The sequence below is a fragment of the Vicugna pacos genome, unplaced genomic scaffold (assembly GCF_048564905.1).
Source record: "Vicugna pacos unplaced genomic scaffold, VicPac4 scaffold_20, whole genome shotgun sequence".
NCBI lineage: Eukaryota > Metazoa > Chordata > Mammalia > Artiodactyla > Camelidae > Vicugna > Vicugna pacos.
Genome location: NW_027328741.1, coordinates 95,278,644 through 95,292,891, shown reverse-complemented (window position 1 = coordinate 95,292,891; position 14,248 = coordinate 95,278,644). Strand labels below are relative to the sequence as shown.

The 14,248-nt window shown below is 33.0% G+C and overlaps 1 long non-coding RNA gene across 1 annotated transcript in view; it reads right to left on the bottom strand.

Moving 5' to 3' along the window:
* Positions 1-13,548: 13,548 nt before the first annotated feature.
* Positions 13,549-14,248, bottom strand: part of LOC140693855 (uncharacterized) — a 36,638-nt gene continuing 35,938 nt past the window's right edge. The window contains exon 4 of the long non-coding RNA XR_012069558.1: positions 13,549-13,875. This is a non-coding gene — a long non-coding RNA (uncharacterized lncRNA). The remainder of the gene's footprint in view (positions 13,876-14,248) is intronic.

Genomic DNA, 14,248 nt, shown 5'->3' with positions numbered 1-14,248 from the left:
TAAATGTCCTAAAATCAAGAGTTTTTTTCTTAAAAATATTAACAACCTGGTAAGCATTTAGCCAGGCTTATCAAGAAATACACAGAATGGACCCAAACAAAATAAGAAATGAAAGAGTAGAAATAACATTTGATATTACAGAAATACAAAAAAAGATTATGAAAGCACTGTGAGAAGTTATGTGACAAAAACTGGACGACCTTAAAGAAATGGATACATTTCTAGAAACGTGTAGCCTACAAACACTTTATAAAGACAAAAAAGAAAACTTGAAAAGCAGAATCAGTATAAGTTAAATAAAATCTTTAATTTTAAAAACACCCCTTGAACAAAATGCCTGGGTGCCTTCACTGAAACCTCTTTCCCACCAACTCTTTCAAAAAATGCAGGAGGAAGGAAAATTCCCAGATTTATTCTATAAGGCCACCATTACCCTGATAACAAAACCAAAGACACTACCAAAAAAAAAATGAAAATCCAATATCCTTGATGAATATACATTCAAAAATCCTCAAAAGAACATCAACAAATTAATCCAGCAATACATAGAAAGGATTATACATGATGATCAGTTGGATTCCTTCCAGAATCACAAGGATGGTTCAACATACACAGGTCAATCAGCATGACACATATCTAACAAAAGAAGGACAAAATTCACAGGACCATGTCAATACACACAGAAAAAGCATTTGACAAAATTCAACATACATTCATGATCAGAACTCTCATGGATGTGAGTATAATGGGAACATCTCCCAGCATAATAAAGGCCATTTAAAACAATTTATAATTCTCAGGGGGAAAAGCTGAAAGCCTTCTGGGTAAATTAGGGTAAAATATAAGGGCTCCTACTCTCACCATTTCTGTTCCACAGTAAAACAATAAAGGAAGAGGAAAAGAAAAGGAAGTAAAAGAAATGCAAAATGGAAAGAAAGAGGCAAAACTGTCGCCAGTGCTGATGACATAACAATCTGCATAGAGAGTCCTAATGGATCCACACTGCCTATTATGAATAATAAATAATTTCAACAAAGGAGCAGGGTACAAGATTAATGTAAAGAAGTCTCTTGCATTTCTACACATTAATCATGAGATACCCTAAAATGGACGTTGAAAGCAATACTATTTAAAATCCATCCCCTCGAATATCTTGGAATAAATGTAACCACATATGGGAAAGGTCTACACACTGAAAATTATAAAACATTGACAAAGAAATTAAAAATTATTCAAAGAAATGGAAATATGTCTTGTGCTCTTGGATTGAAAGAGTTTGTATTGTTAACATAGTCGTACTACACAAAGAAACCTGCAGATTTAAGCAAATTCCTGTTAGATAGCTATAGTGTTTTCCGTAGAAGTAGAAAAAAATAACTGTTTTACATGAAACCATTAAAAAATTGCCAAAGTGATCTTGAGAAAAACAACAAATCTGTAGATATTACCCTCCAAGATACCTTACTATACTACAAACCTACAGGAATAAAAACAGCATGGAATTGGCACAGAGATATAATCAATAAAAACAGTCTAGAAATAATTCAACACACCTATGAGTAATGAATCTATGATAAAAGAGGCAAGAGTACACAATGGATAAAATGTCACGTCAATGGATGGTGTTGGGAAAGCTGGACATCTACATGTAAAACAGTGAAATTAGAGCATTCCCTGACATCATAAACAAAAATATACTCCAAGTGTATTAAGGACCTAAATATAAGACCTGATACTATAAAACTGCTAGAAGGGAATATAGGTGATACCCTATTGGATATATATCATAGGAATATTTTCTTATATCAGTCTCCATAGGTAAAAGAAATAAAAGCAAACATAAGCAAGTGGGACCTAAACAAACTTGAAAACTTCTGCACAGCTAAGGACACAATCAATGAAATGAAAACGCTGCCTGTGTAATTGGAGAACATATCGGTAAACAATGCAAATGACCAGGGTTTAATAGATGTAGGTAAATAGATGCAACATACATTTAGGTTACACAACTCAATGTGAAAGGCAAAAACCCAATCAAAAACAAGGGCAGGGTAACTGAGCTAATATTTTTCCAATGAAAACATAAAGATGAGCAACAAGCAAGTGATAAAATTGCTCAACATTACTAATTATTAGGTAATTACAAAACAAAACAACAAAGAGGTATCACTTCACACTTCTCAAATGGCTATTATCTAAAAGTCTACAAATAGAAAGTGTTGGAGACCATGTGGAAGTAAGAATTCTCTTGAATTCTCTTGGTAGGAATGTAAATTTGAACAACTTCTATGGAAAACAATAGTCAGATTTCTTTAAACCTAAAAGACAAATACCATATGAAACATTAATAACTCTCCTCAGAAAAATCTGGGGAAAACACCATAAATTGAGAAGAATCAATGTTCAAAACAGCACTGTTTATTATATGCAAGACAGGGAAGCAATCCAAGTGTCCACAGTAGACTATGGAATTAAGAAGATATGATATTTCTATAAATATGCAATGGTATAAAATGCAGCCATGAAATAGTATAACACATTGCTATTTCAACGTCATGAAAGGACCTAGTAAATAATGTGCTTAGTGAAGTAACTTATACAAAGACAAAACTATATAATATAATTTATGTTTGGAATCTAAAGAATAACAGATATCTATGTAAATCTATCTATAGCTATCTATTGATAGATGGCAGATAAATAGATAGAAGGATAATAAATGATAGAGAGATAGATAGATATATAGATAGATGATAGATAGAAAGATAGATAGATAGATAGATAGATAGATAGATAGATAGATAGACAGATAGACAGATTGATTGATTGATTGAATGATTGATAGAGATATGGTAGAAAGAAAGAGAGATTAGATAGACAAGACTGAAGCAGACTGAAATATATGGGAAAACATTTATCTTTACCAAAGTGGAAGGGAAGTGCAATTTTATGGTATGATATTGAGGGATATAATGTAGAATACATAAAGGAGAGAAGCAACAAGATAATCTGTATAGATCAGGGAATTATACACAATAACTTAGAATAATTTAATGTTAAAAATATTGTCATAATTTATAATGCAATATTATCCACAAAGAGGTTGGTATCCCTTAACTGTACATCTGAAACTGCACAATATACTACATCAACTGTACTTCAATTAAAAATAAAACATCTCATGTATAATTTAGCCCTTTTTCCGCTGATAGCAGCTCCTTTAATATTGATTTATTTTTACTCTTTATCTTTTAATATTACTGTCTCAAATTAGTTCATTTATTCTTGTGAAGTTGTTACCAGATTGATGTATATATATTTATTGCCCCTGATTTCCTATTTTTCTTTCTTGAATACATATAGTAGAGAAGCTTTTAAAAACATACCCAAAGAAACAGTTGCAAATTTCTCATGGTGTCTACTTAGCATTTTGTTCAATGTTTTGCATATTTTTGCTCTCTTATTTTTCTTAGTAGAGCTCTTTTCTGCACCCCGTATAAGGTGTCTCAGTTTTGTTTTTTCATCTCATTCAGGTTTTTTTTGTCTGGTAAAGACTTTATTTTCACTTTATACCTAAGTGATAACTGTGCAAGGTAGGGTATTCTTGGGTGAGAGGTTTATTATTTCAGGAGTTTGAAAATGTCATTTTATTTACCCTTGGCCAATGTTTTCTGCTGAGAAATCTGCTGAAAGCCTAATGAGGTTCCTTTGTAGATTATTATAATAATTTTTGGCTGCGTTTAAAATTTTCCTCTGTCATTGAGTTGTCAATTTGCATCTGACGTATCTTGAAGGTCTCTTTGCCTTAAAGTTATTGGTGTTTTGTTGGCTCACGGACTTGTATATCAGTTCCTTACACAGGTTTGGGAAGTTATCAACTATTACTTCTTTAAATAAACCATCAGCTACATTCTAACTTTCTTCTCCCTCCAGGATGTCACACTAAAGTGCATTTCCTGAAGAAGTCTGATGGCTATTGTAGAATTTCCTCACTTTTTAATATCTTGTATCTCTGCCCTCTTCTATCATTTCTAGTTTTGTATTGGTCAGCTTGGTAAATTCTCTTCCACATAGGCAGTCTGCTTCCAGTGCTTTCTGTTGCATTCTTCGTCTCAGTTTTTGAGTTCATCTCGTCCTCCAATTATGTTTGGTTATTTTATAGTTTCAGTCTCTTTGGTAATGTATTGCTTATCAGCATTTAATTTATTCCTAAGCTCATTAAACTTATATCTGAGTTTTGTTTTATGTATTGAGATTCTGTATGACACCTATTTGGAGTCTAAATTATATGGCAATATACCATGACTTTAAGTTTGCTGCAGGGTTGACATTGTGTGTGTGTGCGTGTGTGTGCTCGTGTGTGACTGTGTCTGTTTTGGTGTCTGTGTCTGTGTATCTGTATGTTACCATGCCCTATAATTTTACTGTGATTGGTCATGGTCTTGGTAATTTACTGCTCTGATGACACTAAATAACAGATTGGGAGTTGAAGACCTTGCTTTTGTTTTCTGGTAGTTTGCAATATTGCACAATTTTTGGTTTTACTTACCTGAGCTACCTCTGATAACATTTCAAAATGGCACTTTCCAGTCGTTACTGTCTGGATAAAAGATGTGCTTTCATTGTCACTTCTTAGAATTCTCCGGTAGTTAATGCCACTCTTGTCACTGGTATGGTGAACACTTCCTTTTATCTGATATGCCTTGAGACTCAGTGTACACATTGAGGAAACATGCAAAGACAGGTGGGTAATTGGAATCAGGCAAGTGCCTTTCCCATGACAAGTTTTGCAAGGTAACTTGTCTCCACCAATATGAATTGGGAGTTAGGACAATGTCATGAATGTCTGAGTGTCTGAAGGATGGAATTCCTGTCTCCATTGTGGCTCCCTCCTAGTTACCTGTGACCATGAGTACTGGTGCAGTTTGAGGCTGAAGCTGTGTGAACCACTGAGACCCTGTTTCTACTGGGTTCTCTGAACCTGTAGGCTCAGATACCCTAGTCAGTGGTCCTTGGTTGCAGGCACCAAATCTTCTCTTCCCTCAGTAGAGCCTCCTTTATGTGTTTTAGCCCACCAAACGTCAGCTGTACATATGCGTTCTGGAGTATTGTTTTGTGTTGTAGTTATTTTTGTTGAGATGTGAACGTTTTACTGACTGTAGATTTAAGGGGAGAGACAGAAATAATTTAAACTTATGTCACTTTTTTCAAAGTATATACTTTTTCATTTAAATGCTTAAATTATAATAAGGACATTATAAGAAGAATAAAGAAATTGAACAAATCACCCCCCTTAATGTCATAGTACTACAAAATATTTTATTTTCCTGGGTTATTTTCTTCAATATTTTTCCCACATACACGCACATTTTACTAAAATATATGCCTATAATTTCTTTAAAATCATTTAAATTATTAAAATATTTCTGTGCTGTAAATATAGCACTGTTGCTCCTCTAATTTATAACTAGTAGCTTGCATATTTCTGTCTTCCCCATCCTTCTTGTCTGTCCCCAAAGGAAACCACTACTTGGAACAGTACACATATATATGTGATTATGTTACTGTTTCTTTATGATTATTACACTTATATCTTTAATTTTCTCATGTAAGTTATAACTTAAAGTGTTTTTGTCTGTATGATTTATTTTCATATATACAACACTCTCTGGGTCCAGTCACATTGTTCCAATTTGAAGAATTTTATTTTTTGATATGGCAATGACTATTTATTATGTTACCTATATCTCACATCTACTTCAGCCAATCATCTCTTGATGGGAAGTTGATTTGTGCATCTATCCTTGGCTATTATAAATGATGATGTAAAGAACATTGGGGGTAAAATATCCTTTAAAGTTAATGTTTTCATGTTTTTACAGATTTATACCAAAAACTGGAATTGCTGCAACATATAATGCTTCCATTTCTAGTTATTTGTGCACTGTTTATACTTTTATATAAGTGGATGCATCAATTTTTATTTCCACCAACAGTGTACCTGGGCTCCATTTTATCCTTTGATGGTTGTCATTTGAAGACTTTTCTAATAGCCATTTTGGTTGCTGTGAGATTATATTTCATTCTGGTTTTGATTTATGATTCCCTTATGAATAGCAAAATTATGTTTCTTTTTATGTGCATGAAAATCATCCACATGTCTGTTTTTGAAAAGTTTACATGAAGACCCTTAAAGTGTTTTTAAGATGGGGCATGTGTTTTAAAATATTGGGTCTAATATGCTACATATATATTATGGCTATTAACACCATCTTGGTCTCATTGTCTGAAGTTTTTCCTTCTATTCTATGTGTTGTCATATTTCTTGTAGAAGGTTTCCTTTGCTCTGAAAACAGTTTTGCACTTCACACTTATACAAGAATTAGAATCCCTGTATCACGTAGAAAATCTAATTTTTCCTTAGTAAACTTAAAACTATTATTAATTTTCCTTTTTTTAATTAGGAGACATATCAAAAATAAATATTGCTATGATTTATCTCAAAGTCAGTTCTCCTCATGTTCTTGGTCAGAAATTGTATAGTTTCAGGTTTTACATTAAGGAAATTAATCCTTTTTTCTGTATTCTATGGAAGGAAATGCTCATACATCTTCTTTTTACATGTACTGTCCTGTTTTCCCAGAACTACTTGTTGAAGGGATTGCCAATTTTCCATTGTATACTCTTGCCTCCTTCATTGTGGACTAATTGACCATATGTGTGTGGGTTTATTTCTGGACTTTTTATATTGTTCCATTGATCTATGTGTGTCTTTTAGTGATAAATTTTGATGTTTTGAATACTGTAGCTTTGTAATATGTTCTAAAGTCAGGGAGGGTAATACCCACAGCTTTGTTCATTTTTCAAAAATAATTTTAGGAAATTTGTGTCTTCTGATTTTGAATATTATTATTTTTCTCCTTGTTTTGTGAAGAAACATATGGATTCTGGGAGAATAGAAATTTTCTAAAGGAAAAAACAAAAGAAAAATACTAAAATTTAGATTATAAATCATACAATATTAAACAACCAATGGATTGCTGTATAAATCAAAGGAAATATATATAAAGAAAATGACAACAAAAACAAAGTCCATGGGGTATAGCAAAAGCAGTATTAATAGGGATGAATATAGCAAAATAATCCCACTTATTCAAATAAGAAATATCTCTCTCTTATAACATAATCGTACAAACAGATGATGTAGCAAAATATGAAATAAACTTGTTAGTAGAAGGAAAGACAGCTGAAAGATCATAAGATACACGAATAAAAAGATTAAAAATAGAACCATTCAATCATACTAAATAATGGCTATTGAAAGATAGATAAAAATGATAAAATTTAACCAGACTCATGAGTAAAACCAGAATACAGATAAATAAGCTCATAAATAAATGGAAGTTACAGTTTATATCAAAGAAATACAAAACATTATAAGAAGATACAACAAATTATATGTCAATAAAATGGAAACCCAAGAAGAAATGGACAATTTCTTAAAAAGACATAATCTCCAGGATGGAATGAGAAAGAGAAAATATGAACAGATTATCACTAATGAATTTGAATAAGTTATTAAACAAGATCTTCCAAGAAACAAAATTCCAGGCCTAGACAGCTTCACAGGTGAATTCTGACAAACAATTAGAGAAGAGCTATCACCTATACTTCTCAGAGAATTCCAAAAATTTGCAGAGGAAGGAAGGCTTCCTACCCCAACTTTCTGTATCACACTACTATTAAAACTGGAACAAATACCTCAAAAAATTACAGGTTAAATACTACTGATAAGCATAGGTGTAAAAATCATCACTAAAATGTTAGCAATGAAAAAAATACAGTAAAAGGATTATACAGTATGATTAGTCCATTTTATTCAAGGGATGCAAAAGCGATTCATTACCCACAAATTAATTAATATGATACACCACACTAACAAATTGAAGAAAAAAATAATATGCTCACTTCAAAAGAGTCATAAAATGTTTTGAAATATTCAGTATCTATTTATGAGTAAGTTTCTCCTCAAATTGGGCATGAGGAAACATACCTCAACACAGATAAGATCATATATTACAAGAACTCAGCTAACATGACACTCACTGATTAAAAGCTGAAATCATCTCCTTTATGGACAGGAAAAATACAAGAATGCACACTCTTTCAACTTTTATTCTGAATAGTATTGGAAATTCTAGCCATAGTTATCCAAAATAAATGTAAATAAAATATGGCTAATTTAGAATAGGAATAAAAGTATCTGATTGCAGATGACATACTTTAAACAGAAATCCTTAAGATGGCACCTCAAAACTACTAGGGCTTATCAATGCATTTGATAAAATTTCATATTGTAAAATTAACATACAGAAATCTTGCATTTCTGCACACTAACAACAAGCTAACAGATAGAGAAAGTGAGGGAACTGTCTCACTTAGAGTTGCATTACAAAAAAAATAAACCTGGAAATATATCCAATCAAGGAGGTAAAAGAACTGTACACAGAAAACTATGAAATATTTATAAAAGAAATTGAAGATAATGCAAACAGATGAAAGTATATATTGTGTTCATTGATGAGGTAATAATATTGTTTCAATGACAGTATTAGCAAAGAAAATACACTAATTAAATTCAGTGCCTATCAAAATACCAAGGGCATTTTCATAATTTACAATAAATAATTCTAAAATTTACATGTAAACACAAAATTGTTGAAATCACTAAAACAAATAACAAAAGAAAAAAACAAACCATAAATACAAATTTATTTTATAAACAACAAAGAGGATGTATCACTTTCCCTGATTTAAAACTATAATACAAAGCTACAGTAATAAAAAGAATTTGGTAGTGGCACAGAACAAAGGGAATAATGGCACACAAAGAATGCCTAAAAATGAAATCAGACAGTTATGGTCATTTAGACCATTACAAAAAATGAATATACAGTGGGGAAAAGGTAACCAACAGGCATATGAAACCGGTCAACATCACTAATCATCAGAAGAATGCAAGTCCAAAACACAATGAGAGTTTATGTCAGCCCTGTCAGAAAGAATATAATCAAAAAGATAACAAATATAAGTGTTGGTGAGTATGTAAGAAAAACAAACCTGATGCACTGCTGGAGTGAATGTAAATTTGTGCTGCCACTGTGGAAAACAGTATGCAGTTTTCTTGAAAAATTAAAAATGAAATATAATCCAACATTTCCATATCTGGATACTTATTTCAAGAAAATAAAAACACTAACCAGAAAAGATAAATTCAAACATATATTCCCTGCAGCATTATATACAATAGACAGGATATAGAAGCAAATTAATTGCTCATCAATAGATGATGGATAAAGATAATGTGTGTTTATAATATATATATCTACACAGCTATATTTTTATCTTTGATTTTATTGATTAAACTATATTTACATGTATATATAAATATATATGTATATATATATGCACACACACAGATAAAATTCCAATGGGTTATTACTCAGCTATAAAAAGAATAATTTTTTCATTTGCAACAAATTTGTAGACCAAAAGGGTAATATGTTAAGTGAAATAATTCAGAAATAGAATGACATATGATATATGATTTTACTCATATTTGTAATTTAAAACAAATGAAAATAACACAGCAGAAAAGGAGATATAGATATACAAAGAAACAGGTTGTTCACAAGAATGGGGGAAATGGGGTGAGGAAAAAGAAATATTTCATGAAAATTAAGAGAGAAAATTTTCCAGTTGCAAATTAAATGAGTCAGGGTCAAGAAATGTGCTGTATGGGGAATAGTAAATAACTACGAAATATCTTTAAATAGCAACATATCATATCTAGATATATTCTGGTTATCAGTTTGAAGTGTACTAAAAGTTGCAAAGAGTTTGATGTTTAAGAGATACTAACACAGTTTATAAATTAATGTTCACTTCGTAAAGAAACATACATTTAGAAAGAAATTAGATTTGTAGTTAACAGGGGCAGGGGTTGGGAAAGGAGAATTTGATTAATGCACTCAAATGCTATAAACCTCCAGCCATAAAATAAACGTGTTCAAGGGATGCCCCGTAGTAATATGAAAATTACAATAAATACTGCTTTATGTTATATATGAATGTTGTTAAGGAAGTAGACAATAAGGTTTTATATCACAACCAAAAGGCAAATCGTATTTCTTTAATATTGAATCTAAATGAGATAATGAATTCTCCCTAATGTTGCTATGATATTTGTTTCAAGATACTTGTTAATCAAGCCAATATCCTGGACACCTAAACTTACACAATGTTCTATGCCATTTATATCTCAATAGATGCAGAAGGAAAAATGGAAAGACAATATTCATTTTTCCCATGATATTTCTCATGATTGTTTCTGCAGCAAGTAAATTTGAGTTATGATATACTTATCCTAGGTAAAGATACTAATAAATATGTGATTCTAATAAATAATACATAAAGATACTAATATAATTAGTTTTACCATGCCTTAAACATTGTTCATGTTAACAGCCCACTGCTTCTGTAGGCATCAAAATTTCACTCTGTGTATTCATCTGAGATTAGGAAATGGATGCTCTTCTGCTGAGTGATAAAGTTCACTGTCTCTGACCGATGGTCTCATCTCCATGACAGCATCAGTAAGAAAGGAACATGCTAGGTTGCTAAAAATCTCAGCATGGGAAAATCTCAGAACCCCTACAGTTCTTAACTGTTTTGCAATGGGAAGTCAATACTGACAAAGACTTGATTTTGGATAACAATGTGGTGTTTTCTCATGGTTGCATTAGAGAATGTGAGGATAATCATTGAGACCCACAACAAATATTCTCGCTCAAGAGCTGGGCAAAGAACTGTAAATGTTCTGCATTATTAGGACTGAGGACTGCTTTCAAAATGATGACAATGCAAACTCTACTCCATGTAGTCCAAGGAAAGAAAGATTATTGCAATTTCTAGGTGAACAGGAATAAGTCAGTGGTTCAGTCTCTATAAATTAGTCAACGGGTGTTCAAAGCCAAAATAAGTTGTGACAACAATGAGAATTAAAAGAAAAATAACTTAGATGTAAGCTTAAATTAAAAAGGAGACACAATCCTGTTCTGGGCTCTGTGGACTGAAGAATGTACCTGCCTCAGTCCAATTCAAGGGTTCAGAGGCTTGGCCCTAGCTTCAGCTCGGGATTCAATGAACAGTTAACAATTAGTATACTGGAAGAAATATAATCTACCTCTCCCTGATCGGTAGAAAATCTGGTGGCTCAATGAAACTCTTAATACACAGATATTCTGCCAAATGCAGAGGAATATTTCACTGATGACTCAGCTAAGACAAACTTAACAATCCATCTTCACACACACACAGTGGTAGACAGATTTGTAGTATTTACTGGGAAGAATTCAGTGGGCAGTGCACAGAGAATAGTTTTCAAAGCACCAGCCAACTTTTGTACTTTTGCCAATGGTCTAGATTTTACCAGGGAGAAAACTACAGATGGACAAACAAACAATATTCTTCTTTAGGATTTTGAATTTTGAAAGTAAACTGTAGCTTTTGGCTTATAAGTATAGAACCTTGTTAAGATGATTACGGTAAGACCCACTGTCTGATAAGAGAGCTGGAAACTAGCTGCTGAACCAGCCCATCTGAACCCCAGACTGCTAATGTAAGCAAAAACATAGCCACCATCAGATTTGAGCTGACAAACTTAAAAGCGTGATGTTTCTGTTGTAGGAAAAACCACTGCTGTCAATACACAGATCTCCTACTGCAAGTGGTCTCTTTCTTCTCTTGATAAAGGTCATATTGGTGGGATGTTCCAAGAGCTTACCCTGGACCATTTGCCCATTCTCCAGATAATCAAATACTTTCTTCACAACTGGTGACACATTTTCAGGACTCAATTTTACCATTCCAGTCTTATCAGCTGACACTGGCTGCATGATTATGACCAGAAGCCTTAGACACCCTGACCTTGCCTACAATTTTTCCAGCCTTTCAGGGCATTTCACATTCTGAAAATGCTTCACCTTTTATTTTAAATAAATGGGAAATACTCAAAGTCTTCCAGGAATATATTATATTTCCTAATATCTGCAGAAATTTGGTAATCTTGCAGTTGGACAAATTTTAATTCCACCACCCTCACCTCCTACTATTCCACACATATTAGATTGCAATTTTGTTACTGAATATGACCACCACAACCAAGGGTCTAGTACCTCTTAGATACTTCCTGTGTTAAGGTTAGAAGGGGCACAAATTTTGTGGGGTGTATAAATCTACATTAAAAGTTTGAAATGGCACTGTCTCTTCTGGACAAAGCTCTGATTCTAAGAAGTAAATTAATTAGAAGGCAGTATAGTTATTGGTATGGGGAAGAGAATCAGCTATTTTGGGTGGGTGTGTGATGAAGAGATAGGAAGAAATCCAGCAAATGAGAATGGAATACTTTATGCCTCTTGAGGCATGAATTAAGAAGAAAATAATACTTTGTCTACTTTACCTACTTCCACTTACTGTTTTGAGTGACTAGTCCTTGGGCTATGAAAAGAGCTAGTTTGTGGGGAAGAGTAAACACCATAACGAAATAGTTTGAAAAGCATGAGAGATTTGTTGTTTCAGGAAAGTAGATTTTCCTTAAAGTCAACATGTATCTTTCATTCACTAAATATTAAATTGCATCCTGTGGCATGTGCTGTGCTTACAGTGCTGGTATCCAAGTTAGACAATGAAAGGGGGATAGACAGAAAACATCTGGAGGAGGTGGTTTCATGCTGAGACTGGGAAAGTCTAAGAAGGTAAAAGGAGGATACCTAAAGTCCATGGATGAGCTGGAACAAAAGTGGTAAGGTTGGAGCTTACATTGTTGACAAGCATTTGCCTGGATATATCTCCAGATACTGTGAAACATAAAGATATTCCAAGGAAGTCAGATACCAGATTTATTAAGGAATGACTAAACTAAGTTGAGTTTCTGGGCTTAGAGATGGATAGGCATTAAGTGCCAACCTGAGGACATAAGCTTGTCTTTAGCTGGAACCTAAAAGCAACATAAATTATTGACTTGTTAATATACTGTAGACTCTTTAGTTCAGGAAATGAAACCACCAATTGGAATGTTTTGAGAACAGCACAAAGAAGACCATAGATAAAATTGCTTCTTAAATTCTACCACATGCTTAATATGCCATCTGAGACTACATTATGTGAACTTTATGGTTCCAGGAGTGACACAATAGAGACCATGATCCCTGGGCTTGTCCTACATTTACCTTCTGTTCCAACCTATCCTAACTTAACACTATTAATACTTTCAAGGATGAACCGGAAACCATTTAGTACATTTGTCTCTCTCCATGTGTTAGTTTTTTTCCAAATTCTTCCATTTTCTCTTCTTCCTTACAAGAAATTATTTAAATTTACTTACATATTGTTCCATCAAATGATCAAATCAATCAAATATTTTTTTTCTTAAATGGTTACTTAGTCTCACATTTAAATTTTAACTCCATTTAAAACAAATAAGGAAAATACAGGTACAAATCTATGTTTATTGTTCAAATAAGAAATTTGCAGATATTTGTGGACATTTGACAACATCAATTTTAATCTTTGTTATCTTGCATAATCTGGTAGTCCTCTGGTAGATCAGTTTTAATTAGGATGACGTTGATAAACTGAAGATGGTTGATGAGTTGGCTTTGAAAGAGAGGTAGTTGATGTATCAGCTATCCCTGGCACTGGAATCCGTGGGTTGCTCCCTGGTTGAAGTTTAGAAAAACGACCTTCACTGGCAGATTTGTTGTGATATCTATTTGGAAAAGTAGAAGGCTCCAACATCAGTCCATAACAATTGCTCTGTATGGGAGACAAGATGCTGTATTGAGAATTAGAAGTTGTAGTTGTAATGAAGTTCACAACAGTGTCATTTGCTTCATTGAAGCTGCTTTGAGAGTGCCCGTGGACAGTGGTAAACTGACTTAAAATAGCACGTTGATCCACTGCAATTTGCACTCGTGGTCTAACTGATATTGATGATGGAGGAGAAAAATCACCTCTGATCGGGGTATTTGTATCACCAATAATGTGGCTAGTAGGGGGCTTACTTATTCGATTCATATTTAAATTTGCAGGAGATAAAAATGGACTTTCTCCACTAGTGTCAGCCACAAAACCAGAATTAAGATTATCCACATTACCACCTGATTTAAAGTGCTTCTTTTTGAAATCT